Consider the following 17,922-nt stretch of genomic DNA (forward strand, 5'->3'; position numbering starts at 1 on the left):
TATATATATATATATATATATATATTGTGTAAATATATATACTATATATATATATATATATATATATATATATATATATATATATATATATATATATATATATATATATATAATATAAAATAATCTTGTAAAATTTAATTATATTCTATTGTAAAATTTGATTATATTCTATTATACAAAAATTCTTATTACTTAAAATAAAATGCATTTATTATAAACGCCAACTTGCAAACTATTTTTTGTTTTTGTTTTTATGGTGACGGACAAATACAGGATTAATTAGTGGCATGCCATTATATCCCATATCTCTAAGCTTCTTATGAGCTAAGTGAAGAATGGCGTGCCTAAGGAAGAGATTAGGCCTAGAAAACTCATCATAAAAATACTTGCTGTTGTTAGAAGGATTACACATAGAAACACATACGCACTATACAGACATACATGCATACATACACACACACGTACGAGTATCAATGTATTTATATACTCAAACACACACATATGTATATATGTGTGTGTGTGTTGTTTGTAGAATCTACTAATAATTTTCTACCACATACGTATGTGATTGTAATATATATATATATATATATATATATATATATATATATATATATATATATATATATATATATATATATATATATATATTATATATATACATATATATTATATATAATATATATATATATATTATATATGTATATATATATAATGATATATATGTATATATATATATATAATTATATATATGTATATATATATATATATATATATATATGCGTATACATATATAAATTTGAAATTGGTTCAGTCCTAAAGATGTTATTATAAGTTTCATCAATGCGAATAATTCTCCAAACAACGATAATTATTAAATCTAGATAGATATTGTTTCCTTGTTTACAGAGGAACATTATGAAAGACTTATTGAAGGTTTATTCAACATATTAACCACAAAAACTTGTCCATTTGCTCTAGGCCTAGAAACGAAAACCTTTCAACCAGTTGAACTGTGGAGTTCCAATAACATCTTTTCATTCGATAATGATTGTTAATAAATGGGAATATTACTCAGATGTAGCGTTTCATAATAAACAAAATTAACCCTTAGGAAATGGTCAAACGTCCTGGCATCGTTCTGTGATTTCAATACTGTTTTCAATAAATTAATTAGGCATTTTTTGTACTAAACTAATTAACTTTTACGTAACAAACATCAATTTTAAAGGAGAATGAGTGAAAGGTTACAGAATTCTATTCTGGGTGTACTATTAATTAGGGATATCGCAAACTACAGGTTTCGGAGTTTAGAGAAAGACATTTTTTGTTATTCTGCATCAGTTTATTAATTTATTTATTTATTTAGATATTTACTTATTTATTTATTTATTTATTTATTTATCTATGTATTTATTTATGTATCCATTTATCTATCTGTTTATTTATTTATCTGTTTATTTATGCAGTTTCGGGGAAAGGATAAGCTGCCAAACAATTCATTCTTAAACGCTATAACGGTTTGATGCTCTTAGGATCAAGATTCAGAATCTTTATTAACTCTCTTCCCTCAGTTCACACTACCACATTATTACAAAACAAACAAACACACACACACACACACACACACACACAACAATTCACACACACACACACTCAAACAATTCACAAAGCTAATCGGATTTCCTTTCGCTCCCACAATGAAGTGCGGAAGAAAAAATTATCATTTGCATCACTAATGAGAGGCAAAAGAAACAATCATAATTCTAAAAAAAAAAAAAAAAACATATTTGGATAGCAGCAAGAAGATTAGTGAAACTATGTGGAGAATCAATCTGTGCTTTTAATTATCTAAATGCCATCGGTACTGCCAAGTTTTGAGAGCAAAAACAAATGTCCAGAGATATTTACAAATCTTTACCATAGGAAAATTAAACTCCAGCGATCCGTTAAGTACGTACATCAACAGTCTGTCTCTATCAATCACATATGTAGCCGTCAGTGCACCTCGTGTGGTGCACTGTAGGCATTACTTAAGGTTCTTTGCAGCGTACCTTCGGCCCCTAGCTGCAACCCCTTTCGTTTCTTTCTTACTTTCCTCAACCCTCTCCTAACAATTGATTCATAGTGCAACTGCGAGGTTATCCTCCTGTTACACCTTTCAAACCTTTTACTGTCAAGTTCCATCTCAGGGCTGAATGACCTCACAGGTCCCAGTGCTTGGCCTTTGGCCTAAATTCTCTATTCATTCTAACGCCTTAAACCAGAATCCATCACAAATTGTTTATGGCAGTACTCGTCGTTTCAGAAGACCAGTTAATCAGAGGGGCTTCAATTTAGGAGCCAGACAGCAGAAGCAGCGATGGATCACAAAACTCACGGAGGACCAGATATATGTGGCCATATATTTTTTGGGGGTACTGCCTGGTCTAGAGGAACACAGGATCCTTAATTGACCCTAGTCCAGGAACATCTTCCATAAATAGTGTTCCCGCTGTCACCCTCCGAAATATATTGCTTTATTGTTCTCTGTTTGTTTGATTCATGAGGACTTTCTTGGAAACACATAATGTATACTATATGTACAGTATATCTCTATCCGTATATCTATATATGTGTGTGTGTATGTATTGTACACATGTATATATATATATATATATATATATATATATATATATATATATATATATATATATATATATATATATATATATATATATATATATATATATATATATATATGTGTGTGTGTGTGTGTGTGTGTGTGTATGCTTGTGTGTATGTATATGTATATATTTATAAGAGTGGAACAGTGTATTTACCTATATACATGTATATATATATAATATATATATATATATATATATATATATATATATATATATATATATATATATATATATATATATATATGAAAAAGAATACACAAAGATGTTCATTTACAGTTAAAATTTACCAAAAAAAGTCTCAACATTTAGGATGATTGCATGAAATTAATTCTCAAGTCTCACCTGCAAAATGTGCATTGAAAATTAGAAATGCCTTTAATTTTAACACCCTCCGAGAACGACCCTCGTTGGCAAAGGAACAAGGTATATATATGAATAATAAATAATGGCCAATGTAATTGTACCCTCACTACTGTGAAACAAATATATCCCGCGATGTCTCCATGCAATTATATTATGCATACCAGGGAGCGTCCTTCCTTTCACACGAAAGCGTTCTGTGTTCTAAATGCATTTGCAATATTTCCCACGAAATATCCTCTCCTCTAAACCCCTGATACTACAGAAGTGACCTTTAACCTTCAGAATTGACCTTTAACCTTCACTGACCCTAAATATTTACGTAACCTTCACTGACCCTAAATATTTACGTTTTTACTCGGATGGAGTTGTCAAGTTGGACAAATTACGAAACTTGTAACAGGCTCCGGAATTAAATCAGTTCTGGCTACTATGAGCTACAAGCTGCCGCCAGTCCTACTAGAACGGTAAATGAAATGCATTTAAAACGCAAAAGATTAATTACGCGGAGCCGTTGGCATTACTCTGAAAGCGCAGGAATTACGCCGGATCGGAAGTTAATCTTGTTATGTTTGACTTTGTGGTACTACTACGGTGCTCAGGTGGCCTGTCCTTTTCTTTTATGGTGAATTTGACTAAAGAGTAATTGGTGCTGTGGCAGCAGGACTTACATGTAACACATGTGAACGCATTAAATGTATTACAAGTAACAATATATATATATATATATATATATATATATATATATATACATATATATATATATATATATATATATATATATATATATGTATATATATATATATATATATATATATATATATATATATATATATATTATATATATATATATATATATATATATATATATATATATATATATATATATATATATATATATACACAGTATATACAATAACCGTCTAAAATCATTAGGAAAATACTGGAACAATCTCATCTTCATACATTACATCTATTATTTCCTAAAACCCTTTTATTCTAAAGATGTCTGCTGAGGAATGATATTACAGTATCTTGCATATATTACCAGAAGTTTTAATTTGTTTTTCTTCACACATTACATCTGCTTCCTAAAACCCTTTTATTCTGAAGGTGTCTCCTGAAGAATCGCTTTGCAGTGTCTCGCGTATATTATCAGAAGTTTTAATTTGTTCATCTCCCATTCATCATTCCGTTTCCCGCATTCCATTATACCTCGCGATTTCGTGTTGTCAGCAACGCGTCACATATATATATCATCTGCTCTTTCTCTTGCTTTCATCATCAGTCTTAACAGTTGATTAATTACCACGCAGGTGTTCTACTCAGTTAAAAATTTGGTGGTTACAAGCGTAAAGAAGCTTTTGCTTAATGCATAATCTGGTAGTATTTCGTCATTGCCTACCACATTAAATTTCCACGAATTGTTTCATTTGTGGAATTAAAATACGTTTCTTTGGGATCCAGATGTGTGTTTTTCCAACCTCATTCTATTTCTCCTTCAGAAATACTTGCTCTGATTTGGTCTAAATCTTTTCAGAACAATTTTTTGTAACTTATTCTTAATACGCAGTATTTTTGTTTATCGTCCAGAAAGTAGATCATATGCTTTTGTATAGCACAACCAATATTTATCAGATTCCCTTATATACATTTCGTACGGCATATACAGTATTCATCGAGTAGCCGTATATACACTGAAACAATAAAAACAATCAGCTGAAGATTTGATGATTTTCCAAAATCCTTACCAGGCCTACCCATTAAAATCGTTCTTGGGCAACTCATTAAATATGCAAAAACTTACCCCTTTTACTGAATACGTTCCCGACAATAAACCAAGATTTCACTTTTATATTTATTTCCCCTTAACAAAGGCGTAGTCGTGTATTTATCTTCTCTTTCAAAAAAAGTTTTATAAAACCCCATAAAATTTTTCTACAAATCTCTCTTTTTTTTTTTTCCTCTTCAAAACTCTCATCTTTATACCTTTTAAGCATGCGCATTAGTTTCTTAATGCACTGTAGCGATACCAATATATTCCCTTTTTTTATAAGGTTTCACTTGAAAATTTATTTTCTTTTAACCGCTATGTAGTCATTCAATTCATCTTCCCGTCCACAAAAAAAAAAAAAAAAAGTGGGGGTTAGTGCCTTCAGTACACCTCATGCGGCGTACTGTAGGCATTACTAAAGGTTCTTTGCAGCGTCCATGCGGCCCCTAGCTGAAACCTTTTTCATTCCTTTTACTGTACCTCATTCATATTCTTTCTTCCATCTCGCTATCCATCCTCTCTTAACAAATATTTCGTAGTGCAACTGCGAGGTTTTCTTCCTACCTAATCTCAGCTTCCTTTCCAGCGCTGAATGACCTCATAGGTCCCAGTGCTTGGCCTTTGGCATAAATTCTATATTCATTTCAATTCAATTAAAAAAAATTCTATAATTCTATAACACCTCAAAACGTTTTTCAGAAGTCTCACCTATACTTTGTAATCTTTCATCATCCACATTAGTTCTCTTGTGCATTGTAGCAACACCGATACTCCTTTCTCTTCTTTATTCTTGCCCTTTTCATTTCATTATGTCAGCTCAAGAAACCCACAAAACCAGACATTTTAATAATCTCACCTTTATACACCTTTGGCATCCACGTTAGTTTCCTAATACACAGAAGCAACTTCAGTACTCTCTTCTCTCCCTTCTCTGCTTGATTTTTTGCTATTTTCAATTCATTATGCCATGCATGTGCTTGCTGCCAACTCGAGAAAATCAGAAAACAAGGCATTTTTCAAAGCTCTCGGCTTTATACACCTGTAGCTTTCTAGTACATAGTAACAACTTCAATACTCTCTTCTCTGCTTTCTCTGCTTTATTTTCAATTCATTATGCCATGCATGCACGTGCTTACTGCCAACTCGAGAAAACCACAAAACTAGTTTTTTTATTTATTTATTTATTTTTTTTCTTCAAAATTCAGCCCCTTACACACTTTTAGCATCCACATTAGTTTCCTAGTCCATAGTGCCAACGTCAATACTCTCTTCTTTCCTTTCTCTGATGTATTCTTGCTCTTTTCAATTCATTGTGCCATGCATGCGTTTACTGCCAACTCGACAAAACCACAAAACGAGCCATTTTGCAAAATTCTCACCTCTGTACACCTTTATCATCCACATTACTTTTCTGGTACACAGAAGCAACTTCAATACTCTCTTCTCTCCTTTCTCTGCTTTATTCTGGCTCTTTTCAATTCATTGTGCCGTGCATGTGCTTACTGCCAACTCGAGAAAACCACAAACCCGGACATAATTCCCAAATCTCACTTTTATTCCTCGCAAATTCTTCAGCCCTCGTCCCTCGTAAGAGCTACTGTCACATCCTCTTTATCGAACTGATTATTTTTAACGACGAAGCCACATCAAGCTTTCGTGGCCGAATATTTCGTTCCCAGGATACTTAACTCTTTTTTTTTTTTTAAACCTTGCCCAAGCACGGGACTGCTTCGTTTATTATCTTTATAGGTTAATGTTGTGGTAACTTTTTCCTCAGTAGAGTGAGGGCTTTAAAATAAACACACACACACACACACACACACACACACACACACACACACACATATATATATATATATATATATATATATATATATATATATATATATATATATATATATATATATATATATATATATATATGTATATATATATATATATATATATATATATATATATATATATATAAATATATATATATATATATATATATATATATATATATATATATATATATATATATATATATATACCTATATAACGAAAACATATAATGGACCAAAGTATTTTGATAAACATATACTCTTAAGCAAATCAGAGTTAAGACACCAATAGCCATTTCACTCTTCATTGGATCATTGGTCAGAAAGAAAAGTACACAGGCATATATATATGTATGTTTACATACATACGTACATATATATAAAGGTGCTTACATGAGCAGGCCATTATGGGTAAATGAAATTTTGCATCACATTCACAAACCATTCCATTAAACGTAACACGGATAGAGAATATTATATAATCTCTTTCCCATGCAGAACCTATGAAGCTCAAGCATCGACTAGATCACAACGCGGCCTTTGGGACAAAATTTCCGTTACTCGTGTTCTTAATTAGAGCAGCTTTGTTCATCTGACTACCTAATTAACAAGCACTTCAAAAATCAGTGCCTGACCGGGTTTAGTTTACACTGCAGCAAGTGCTACTTTCGTTATCAAAACTGACAGAATTTCTTTTCCCTGTGTAGGGGAACTCTTTTGTTTCAATAGTGTGTGGGCGTTTTTACTCGATTGTATATAGGGTTTTATTCCGAATATAACTGAATGCATTGTAGTTTAGTTATTTGTATCCCAAAGTATAAATTCAGAAGGATTCAATACAGTGCATGACACTGTTTAGTTTTTCATTTTTGTGTGGGTGTTTTATTTATTTTTTTTTTTGTATTGTGGTCACTTTTCTTTATCGTACCGGGTTTTATTCTGAATATGACAGAGTTAATCCTAAGTTACCTATCTGTATTCTGAAAGGAATTCAGGACTCAGTATATCCTTTACTCCTAAGACCCATCTGAAGGAACCACAGGTATCTGATTTTTCATCACCTCTTTATTGCCTCTTACTGTAGTATAGTGGTTCGTCATTGGAGGGGTGGGTAGAGCTTTCGGCTAGCACGCTGTTGGCCCAGCTTTCGACTCTCCGAGCGGCCAGTGAAGAATTAGAGGAATTTGTTTCTGGTGATAGAAATTAATTTTTCGTCACAATGTGGTTCGGATTCCACAATAAGCTGCAGGTCCCGTTGCTAGGTAACCAGTTGGTTCTCAGCCACGTAAAATAAATCGAATCCTTCGGGCCAGCCCTAGGAGAGCTGTTAACCAGCTCAGTGGTCTGGTTAAACTAAGATATACTCAACTTTAACTACAGTATAGTATAATGAACTTCAGAGAACTTAATATATCACAAAACTTTAGATCTTCATAACAAATCGTGGAATGGCTTTTAACTTATGATAAAATTTACTTTTCGATTAAGCCTCAAACGATTATGCAACTTAGATTAGCTTATTGACCGAAAAATCAAGTCAGGACTTAATTCTAGCTTTTGATATATTTACGTCAGAATTCTAGCTTTGGGTAAATTTCTCTCAGATATTACATTATACTGTGTCAATATGTAACCAGAGATTATTCCTCGAATATTCCTGAATGCTATTAGTTCATAAAAATTTGATGTCATGAAACTCAAAAAATATATTTACCATAAACAAGGTATAACTAAATATATTCAATAATTTGTATTACTATACCAGTACTTAGAAAAGATTATCTAGCAACAACATTTGAGCAGTTTCTTAGGTAAATTCTATAAAAAAAATTACAGATTAGAATTTTATGTAACATTCAAATTTTTTTTTTTTTTTATAAAAATGGGCATATCTAAATATGATGATATTTTATGCTGTACAAATAACTAGAAAAAGAAATCTTGCAACAACATTAGAACAGATTTTATGCATAAATGTTAGCATAAAAGCAGATTAGAAAATACATATTAAAATGCTTCTTAACATTCAAAGATATAAGAAAAATACAGGGTATATCTAAATATAATGATTTTTTCTACTCTACCAATAATCAGAAAAAGAAATCTTGCAACAGCATCAGAACAGATTTTATACGAAAATGTTAGCATAAAAGTATATTAGAAAATACAGATTAAATTTCTTTTTAGCATTCAAAAATTAAAAAAAAAGGGCATATGATATCTAAATATAATGATTTTTTCTGCTATACAAATTACTAGAAAAGAAATCTTGCAACAGCATTAGAACAGATTTCATACATGAATTTTAGCATAAAAGTAGATTAGAAAATACGGAGTGAATTTCTTTCTAACGGGTCCCGAAACCATTTTGTTCATTCTGAATCCTCTCTAATACTCTCAAGGATGGCTTTTCTCCGAGACCCATTATCTCAAGTGTAGTTTACTTTCTCCGAGTGCTTAGAGAGTCACTTCCCGGCTTTCTTAGAAGATTGTAATTTGAAAAGAGTTCTCCTCCGTAATCTTGCACCTTACCTACATTATTTTCAACTGAGTATGAGAAGACGTTTAATCTTTATATATATATATATATATATATATATATATATATATATATATATATATATATATATATATATATATATATATATATATATATATATATATATATATGTATATATATATATATATATATATATATATATATATATATATATATATGTATTATATATATATATATGTGTGTGTGTGTGTTACACACACACCAAAAGAAGAAATTAGAATAATTACCGGCTGTTTTGTTTTTGGCCAAATAAATTATGGTAGAACTTTTCCTACCACCTAGAAATGACCGTAACCACTGGGATATTTAAATGAGGATTTCTCCATTTACATTCTGAATAATTCACATATTCCTTAATGTACATTTCTCTAAATTTTCCAGTCATGCATTATCATTTGATCTAGTTCGAAATGAAAAATAAATAACGAAGGTAATTATAATTAATCAAAAGCTACATGCATTGAAGAAGAGTCAAAATGTAGAGGCAGCATAACCATCTATTTACCTGTTTGCTTGTGCAAAATATGAATAATCATAACACCAAAAAATCATCAAAGTAGAGATCAAACAGTACCATTTAATGGTTAAAGGAATTTTCAGTTACGGCTCCGCGTTCGCAAGCAGTCAGTTGAACACACTTCCAAATCGGCGTCAAACAAATGTATGCTTTATGCTCAGTGGTCACATTATGTAGTCATTCCGGGTTCTGGTTATTCCAGATTAACCGGAATATTGTTGTCATATCTTTAAATCCTTTATTATTTTTCAGCTTCCGCGTTAGGTTCTAATTTTTACCCTTGCGTCCCTTTTCACATTACTCATGCATCACCAAGTATATTTAATTTGCATGGCCTCTTGCTTAGGTAAATAATATAGGAAGCTTTTATATGTAAACCTTGATATGTATGTAATATATATGTGTGTGTATACATACAGAAATACATACATACATACATATATGTGTATATATATAAATGTATATGTATATATGTATATATATATATAAATGTATATGTATGTATATATATATATATATATATATATATATATATATATATATATATATATATCCATGTGTTAATATTTTACTGACTAAGTATTGCTAAATATCAGAAAAACGACGTTAGATTTAGGTGTAAACATGTTAAATTAGAAAACAGGTGTTAAATTGAGTCTTGAATTGCTGTTTGTAAAAAAAAGAATAGTACTGGTTAAGGATAATGAAGAGAATCTTCAGGAGCTAGTGAAAGAATTCGAAGGTTTTTATAAAAGAAAGGAAGGTTTTATGATGTATAAGGACTCAAGGAAGAAAATGAATATTAGTAAAAATGGTAGAATATGAAAGGAGTTAATATGTCTATGCAGTATGGGAGTGAATGTAATAAAAAATGGTTAAATGAGAGAAGAATTAATTTACTTAACAGACAAAGAAAGATGAGTAGAGGAGTGTGTGCCAGAGATCTGAAAGAGAACTGGAATATGTATGAATGCCATGTTTAGAAGCCTGCTGGAAATGTTGAGCCAACTCTCCTTTATGGATGTGAAGTATGACTGTCACGTGTGACTGGAAGGAAATTGTTGGAAGGATATAGAATGGGTGCGTGGCAGAAATGGTGAGAAATACCAGGATAAGTAGAAAGGCTTGAAGGTTTTTGTGAGTGAAAGGCTGGATCGGAATGGCTTCAGAAGGCTTGGACGTATGGAGAGAATTGATAACTTCGAGACATGCTGGGTAGGATGTGGCCCAAAATCCAGAAATGGGAGACTTCAGGCAAAATATAAAGGAAAGTATTATTTGGAGAGGGCTCGAAACACTGCTGATGAGACCGTTTTGTTGGTGTATGGAATAGTTAATGCTATAGATTTTACAAGAATTAATTGTATGATACACACACGCACACACACACACACACACACACACACACACATATATATATATATATATATATATATATATATATATATATATATATATATATATATATATATATATATATATATATATATATATATACTATATATTGTAATGGCCTCACAGACCTCTTAAGACCTCTATAAATAAAAAGGTCATTAGTGCTATTTTATATACTGTATTTATACAGTGTATATATATATATATATATATATATATATATATATATATATATATATATATATATATATATGTATGTATATGTATATAATCTCCTCTCATGTACTCTCATGTACCTGAAAAAACATTACCACATGAACCCGAAGTAAACAAACAGAGACATAAGAGGGAAACGATTAGTAGACATCTCCTAAAAATAATTTGCATGAATAAAAAAAATCCTTTATAAACATGAAAGTCCCACAAATGTCGTGCAAGTTCTACTCGCAATCGATTACGTCACGTGACCTAATTAAAATTGGGGCAACATTCAGAGCGGTGCTTGCCCGGTTTAGGCCATTTTTTTTTATACTGAATTTCCGCGTTAATTAAAGAAAGCGAATGAGTGATTGTTTATAAATCTGTGTTGGAAATTTAGGGGGGCAAGAACTTCCGCATTTAGTTTAGGGAATTCTGAAGCAAACTGCGTGCGCACGCGCGCATAGACGCTGACAAACAGACACATAGACACACAACTATATACATATACACATACGCACACACACGTTTTTATATATGTATATATATACACACGTGTGTGTTTGTACATCTCATTTTAAATAAAAAGTGCCGTGTGTATATATTTACACAGACATATATATATATATATATATATTATATGTGTGTGTATCTCTCTGTGTATGTGTGTGTGAGTATGCATGTATGTATGTATGTGAGTATGTATATGTATTTCATTTTGAATATTGGAAAACGTGTTATAGCTTTTTATATCTACTGATATTGGCGAAAATGACCCATTCAAAAAAAAATATACGAACGACAGGCAATCATTTTACGCATGTTTTTATTAAAAAAAAACAATAAACAGTTTAACTCTTCGAGTTTATTCATCTTTAAACAAATTCAAGGAAAAGAAACATAGCCGATACTCACCTCACCTCTAAATAATACCGGTCAGCCACCAGTCTATGTGAAGGAGCTTATCCACTAATCGACTTAGCGTAACACCAATTCAAAATAATTCAAAACATCAACTACAAACTACCACTGAATATGTATTTATTCTGGTAAATCTAATAATTCCTATGAAGGACTATTCACTAAACACGAAGTGTAATAATAATTCTTCTGGTGAATTTGAAAAAGTTTTCAGGAAGTGTGTATATGAATCACATGTCACCAGCACTCGAGAGGAATTGGATGTGAAAGTGATACCGCCAGCATTTTATACACAGCTGACCTATAATGACATGGGTCGCGTTTCCTAAGTCCCCGGGAAACGCTTGAGAAGCGAAGTCAAAAGGAACGAAACCATTTTGAGAAGTGTCCTAGTATGTTGTCAAGTACACAGAGAAGGACTTTCGTATACTTTTGGGGAATCTTAAGTTAATTTTCCGGTTGGATAAAGTGAATCTAAGTTAATTTTTCCGACTTTGTAAAGAGAAGAAGGACTCGGTTTCCACAGTGGAATGAATTATAGCGAAGAGAAAAAGTTGTGTGAGTGTTTTGGCGATCCTATCGAGGGGGCCACGGGGTCAGTCAGGAACCAAGAGAGCGCGGGAGAGAGATGCCACCTTCCGTAGTCGCGGTCGATTCCAGACTGGGGTTGTGGCTGATTCCCAGGCTATAGAGAGAGAGAGAGAGAGAGAGAGAGAGGGTTTGGGACGTCGTCGTCGCACAGGGGGGTGGGGGAAGAGACGGGGGCGAGGGGGGAAGAGGAGGAACATTACCACCACCTCATCTGAAAGCTCTGGAAAGCAAACCGTCAATATGATTTCCCTTAAACGGAATGACACCTCATCAAACATAAAACAGGAGTTCTCAGGGGCGTGATATCGGCGCTGATAAACACGCACACACACACACACAAACACACGAACACGAACAAGCGGTAATAATATAGGCAATCGTGTCAGTGTTCGAATTAATCACTTTCATTTGAATTTTGGGGAGGGTCGGGGGCAAAAGTAGTGCAGGCAGACAGTCTCTTCAGTCATTAGATATTGTTGTTCATTCTGATTCATATTACACTTCTTTTGAAAGTGTTCCGGATATTATAATTTTCCTGTGGTGCACACCAAAATAGACCTCACCCCCAGCTCTCTCTCTCTCTCTCTCTCTCTCTCTCTCTCTCTCTCTCTCTCTCTCTCTCTCTCTCTCTCTCTCTCTCTTTAAACATGCAATTAATACAATTATATGAATATCCTTCATCCGTCTACACATACACACATCATATATACACATACTGTATCTCTCTCTCTCTCTCTCTCTCTCTCTCTCTCTCTCTCTCTCTCTCTCTCTCTCTCTCTCTCTCTCTCTATATAACGTGTGTACATATATATGTATATATGTATATATATATATATATATATATATATATATATATATATATATATATATATATATATATATATATATATATATATATATATATATATATATATATATATATATATATATATATATATATATATATATATATATATATTATAGAGAGAGAGAGAGAGAGAGAGAGAGAGAGAGAGAGAGAGAGAGAGAGAGAGAGCAACTTGACAAGAACGGACTACCGCCTCCCCACAAAAAAAAAAAAAAAAAATCCTCTAGCTCTCTCGTGATGAGAGAAAGATAAACGACAGGATAGCTTAGTAAGCCTTTTACTTTATCCCACCTTTTCAAGCAGACTGGCTGTAGAGATATTTTCCACCTTTATAAAGGGGTTGCAGAACAGGTTAGCGGAAATGGCCAACGCTCCCTTGAAGTCTGCCCGACCAGTAACTTTAAGTCTGTTATTGTTATTATTATTTTTGCCCCTAGAGAGAGAGAGAGAGAGAGAGAGAGAGAGAGAGAGAGAGAGAGAGAGAGAGAGAGAGAGAGAGAGAGAGAGAGAACGACTTTATTCCCAATGAAACCTCGTGAGCTTATAAGCATTATTTCAAAGTAATAAAATCATCGCATTACTTTTGTATTTGCTCTTTAAATTCTATTCCTTATTGCAATATCATTTCCTGTTATTAATTCTCTACGCAGTAAAGGCATCGAGAAACCACTGATGTTTGCTCAGCATTCTTGAGAAACTTCTGCTACAGTTGAAAAATATCCTTTATGCAATGCTTTCTTATTGCTTTAGAAACCTGAATAGAATTTTCATGAAATGACCTTTTTATTTTTAATTCAGCAACATAAATTTTCTTGTTTATAGATCAGTTAGCATAATCATATCAGGTCTAATTTGTTTACGAAAGTTGAAAGTTGATAATAATTGTTAAATAACTTTTGTATTTTTTTTTCGGGGTCACTGCAGTTGATATAGACGTGGTCAATAAATGTCTTTCAGATGTCAAAAACTTGACAACCATCAAATCTTTGATTTGACGTATTTTCAGAAAAAAACATCAGTTCCCCCTTTCCCAGCTGGAATATGATTGAAGCATTCTGTATTATTTAAAGGAGTCTGAACCACAGAAAGCTTCACTCAAACAAGGTCACAGAAATCTGTGTAGGTATGTTAATTTTTTCTCTGTATATATTAGTTTTAGTTTTCTGTAAAAGAAAACTATTGTGCCGGCTTTCTCTGTCCGTCTGCACTTTATCCTGTCCGCACTTTTTTCTGTCCACACTTTTTCTGCCCGCCCTCAGATCTTAAAAACTACTGAGGCTAGAGGGCTGCAAATTGGTATGTTGATCATCTACCCCCCAGTCACCAAACATACCAAATTGCAGTCCTCTAGCCTCGGTAGTTTTGATGTTATCTAAGGTTAAAGCTAGCCATAATCGTGCTGCTGGCAACAATATAGGATAGGCCACCACCGGGCCGTGGTTAAAGTATCATGGGTCGCAGCTCATGCAGCATTATACTGAGACCACTGAAAGACAGATCTATTTTCGGTGGCCTTGATTATATGAATGGATCTGGATGAATGACTGGCTTGCGTTTCTTTTGTATTGTTGATAAACGATATCTTATCATTCACACGAGTGAAAATGCACAGGACTTCCTCTCAATAAATCCTCTAATAAATTAATGTCGGGAAAGATTTTCTTACAGTCTCAAAGATTCAGGATATCCGATTAACACAAAACCTCGATAGATATACATAAACAGTTTACTACATTAAAAAAAATTCTTTTAATGCGATAAGGTCAGAAGAATAAGAGGAAGAAGTGAAAAATAACAGAATTTGACAAGAGTAAAGGTCAAGGTAACTAAACCATCATAAGATATTTCTCCAATGCATATTCAGTAAAATCAGACTATTCACGTATGCGGAGGAATTGACTGAATATTACATGCCCGTGGTTTAACGACGTTCTATTCCTTGCAGTTCGGTTCCCGTCCAGAGTCTGAGTTAATATCCATCTTACTGAATTAATCCTTAAGGAATAAGATATTACTTTGCTCTAAAGCCTTAAAATTCTGGCCATCTCAATCGGCAAATTCTTTTGAATTGAGGAAAATCGTTGTTGCTTCCTACATCTTAAAGTCAGTTGTTCAAGGTGTAAAGAATTTGTCACCAGAAATTATATAATATTCATAAAAAAATTTGGTCACAAAGTATTATTCATGAAACCGGTGTAGTTTCCTGAATTTTAATGTCAGTTGTTCAAAGTCTAAAGAAGATTTAACCAGAAAGTACAGAATATTCATTATAAATGTGGTCACAAAGTGTATTCCTGGAACTTGTGCCAATAATTGTTCAAGGTCTGAAGATGTAACCAGGAAGTATAAAATATTCATTATAAATTTAGCCACAAAGTATATTCCAGGGATATGTGCTAATAATTGTTCAAGGTCTAAAGAAGATGTTACCAGGAAGTATTAAATATTCATTGTAACTTTGGTCACAAAGCATATTCCTGGAACATGTGCTAATAAGAAATCAGAACGATTAAAAAAAAAAAAAACAATAAACTACCTTGCGGCCGAAAATTGTAAAAGACAAAGTTAAGAAACGGCTCACGTTTTCGCGGGTTCTGTAATTATTGCCTTGGTAGCGCACAGACTCCAGACTGGGAGAGATTAGAAAAAAAAAAAAACGTGCGAAATCTAGAGCAAGAGATTGCACTAAGGTTCTTACATGGTTTAAGCAAAGGTTTCTCGAATTGTAAGGTTATAACCTAGAGTCTCGTTGGGTTCAAGCGAGTGGTTTGAGTCCGACATAACTTTTTTATACTTTTTTATTTTCTTTAGGTAACAAAAATTTTACAGTTATTTTCTTTAGACAACTAAAAATGTGTACACAGTTATTTTCTTTGGAGGGCAAAAAATTTTCACACTATTTTCTTCAGACAACAAAACGATTTTGCATACAAATGTTTATACAATTATTTTCTTAAGAGAACAAAATGTTTACACAATTATTTTCTTTAGAGCAAAAATTTTTACTCTATTATTTTCTTTAGACAACAAACAAATTTTACATTATTATTTTCTTTAGACAACAACAAAAATTTACACCTATTTTCTTTAGACAACAAAAAAGTTTAGCGTATTTTAATTAGATTAAAAAAATTACACGAATTTTTAGACGAAAAAAATTGACACTTATTTACTTTAAACGAAAAAAAAAATTAATAATAGAATAAACAAGGAAATCTCCAGGAATCCTACGCGGATTTCAGTCACTTGATAACCAACATTCAATCTTAATACATCCCACAGGTCGAAATGTATATATAATAGGTTTTCCAGGCGACTATGTTTTAGTAAACAAAGAGGCACTGTATTCTGGAATGGAACAGGGGAAATTACCGAATCAGCCCTAACAAAAAGGTCCGGGAATTGTGTTATTCTTTTTTTCTTTTTTCACTGAATTTTATTTTTCTTTTTTCTTTCTTTCAGGAGAATTGTATTTTTTCTTGGGAATTATATTTTTTATCCTGCGTTGTAAAAGCACACGTCTGGGAAATTTACTATTTTTTATTTTTTCGGGAACCAGAGTGGCATAAAAACCTCATGGAAATTCGAAAAAGTCAGGTGCTGTTATATATGAATTATATATATTATATATATGAATAATATATATATATATATATATATATATATATATATATATATATATATATATATATATATATATATATATATGTGTGTGTGTGTGTGTAAATGTATATATAACAACACCTAACCTTTCGAATTTTCTAAGGTATTTGGTAAAACCATTTTCGGGAAGTTTATATCCCATCAGAGTTCCCGAAAAAAAAGTACATTTCCCAGAGGTGTGCTATTACAACGCCAGAAAAAGAAAAACACAATTCCCCAGAATAAAAAAGGGAATTACAATTCCCTGACGTTTTTGTTTGGGCTGATTCGGAAAGTTCCTCGTCCCATTTCAGAATACAGTGACTCCTTCCTTGCAAAAACAAGGTGGTCGATATGTATACATACATACATATACATACACACATATATGTATATATAAATATGTATATATATATATATATATATATATATATATATATATATATATATATATATATATATATATATATATCCAGGTATGAGATGTATATAGGTTATTTTTGGTCACCAGATAGCTCTAATATTCCCTTCAGAGAGGGAATTGTTTGATTTAGTGGCCTTTTTTTTTTGTCTAAAGACAATAATGTTTTAGTGAGGCAGGCTACGTAATTGAAATTTTATCTCC

At 32.2% G+C, this 17,922-nt stretch overlaps 1 protein-coding gene across 3 annotated transcripts in view; it reads right to left on the reverse strand.

Moving 5' to 3' along the window:
• Positions 1-12,866, reverse strand: part of LOC136850822 (putative neural-cadherin 2) — a 774,623-nt gene extending 761,757 nt beyond the window's left edge. For all 3 annotated transcript variants that reach the window (XM_067124844.1, XM_067124842.1, XM_067124847.1), the window contains exon 1: positions 12,217-12,866. The gene's annotated coding sequence lies outside the window, so the exon portion shown is untranslated. The remainder of the gene's footprint in view (positions 1-12,216) is intronic.
• Positions 12,867-17,922: the final 5,056 nt, after the last annotated feature.

This window comes from Macrobrachium rosenbergii, chromosome 22, assembly GCF_040412425.1.
Source record: "Macrobrachium rosenbergii isolate ZJJX-2024 chromosome 22, ASM4041242v1, whole genome shotgun sequence".
NCBI lineage: Eukaryota > Metazoa > Arthropoda > Malacostraca > Decapoda > Palaemonidae > Macrobrachium > Macrobrachium rosenbergii.